This window comes from Meleagris gallopavo, unplaced genomic scaffold (assembly GCF_000146605.3).
Source record: "Meleagris gallopavo isolate NT-WF06-2002-E0010 breed Aviagen turkey brand Nicholas breeding stock unplaced genomic scaffold, Turkey_5.1 ChrUn_random_7180001838793, whole genome shotgun sequence".
Lineage (NCBI taxonomy): Eukaryota > Metazoa > Chordata > Aves > Galliformes > Phasianidae > Meleagris > Meleagris gallopavo.
In genome coordinates this window covers 1-1,291 of record NW_011108734.1, presented here as the reverse complement: position 1 = coordinate 1,291, position 1,291 = coordinate 1, and the positions used below count along the sequence as shown (strand labels likewise).

Here is a 1,291-nt window from a genome sequence, read left to right as displayed (position 1 = left end):
CCAGGCCAGTTAGGAACACGCCACGCGCTCACACGCCTCGCAGCCATATGAGCCAAGCCTCCCGCTCCCCCGCCGGGCTTACGTTTAAGAAGAAGGGCAGCAGGAGCTCAGGCAGCTGCAGGGCAATGGGTACCGCCTTCTGTCGGTCTGCCAGGTGCAGCATGTTGTGGAGGACAGTCGCGAATTTCACACCGACGCTGCTATTGGCATCCTGCAGTTGCTGCGTGACCTCCGGCAGCAGGTCTTGCAGAGTTACTGCCTGTGGCAAACACAGCATTTCTTCTTCAGAAACCCCAAGTGCCTCCCCAGCAGAACACCTCTGCTTAAAGATGGCACAGCCCAGGGAAGAAACCTGTTTGGGGCCGGATCTGAGCACACCGTGGCCCAGTAGAATGGGATGGGACAAGATGGGATGGGACTGGACGGGATGGGACGGGATGGGATGGGACGGGACGGGACGGGACGGGACGGGATGGAGGGCTGCTGCCTCTGGCTCCCAAAGCAGCCATTTGTGTCAGCACAGTGGAGCGGCTGACACCTCTCAGGATTATGGGCAAAGTCACCCATAATAACCTGCGGGCACCGTTGCTTGGTGCTGGGCTGCAGGCCCTCTTTGCCATTCCTTTCCCTCGATGCCACCCGCTCACCATCTTGGGTATCGCAGACAGCCTGACCAGGCTGGTGGTAGCCAAGTCACGCAGCACTGAGTTCTGACTCTGCAGGTGTGACTGGAGGAGGCTCTGGATCCTGTATTTATTGACATCCGCCACGATGTCAGCGACCTTAACGCAGTCCAGGAGCTGAAACACACCCAGCAGTATCATGAGAGTACCATCCCCATCGGCAGGATCCCTGTGCTGAATTGCCCTCCCGCAAGGCCCAGGGCAGGAGGCCAAGGCCAGCCACAGTTCTGTCTCGTGGCAGCACAGCTCCCTTGCCTGCTGCTCCTGCCCTCACAGCCATGTGCAGCCTCTCGCTCTCAGGAGCTGCACAAAATGCATGTGCTTCCGCCCTTTTCCTCAGCCTCGTGTGGAAAAAGGCCTCGTGGCAGGGGTGTCCCCGGGGGTGAGAGTGGCCCTGCTCCGTCCACATGCAACCTGACCCTCCCCGCTCTGCCAGACAGACTAAGGATCAAAGGCACCTCCAGGAGGCACCGCTCGCCTCTATGCTCACCTCAACGAACATAGCCATGGCCCCGATCTCCTTGTGCTCCTGTCTCTGCACGAGAGCTAAGAGTGTTTCTTCAAACACCGCGGGACCGCAGAGAGGTGCTGTGTTTCGCAGCGCCCTG

The 1,291-nt window shown here is 59.8% G+C and overlaps 1 long non-coding RNA gene across 1 annotated transcript; it reads right to left on the bottom strand.

The window, feature by feature from the left end:
• Positions 1-233: 233 nt before the first annotated feature.
• On the bottom strand, positions 234-1,285 carry LOC109364279. The gene is made up of 3 exons (XR_002110283.1): positions 1,174-1,285; positions 648-800; positions 234-259 (listed from the first exon to the last, which is right to left on the bottom strand). It is a non-coding gene; the product is annotated as an uncharacterized LOC109364279 (long non-coding RNA).
• Between the last annotated feature and the right edge of the window lie 6 nt (positions 1,286-1,291).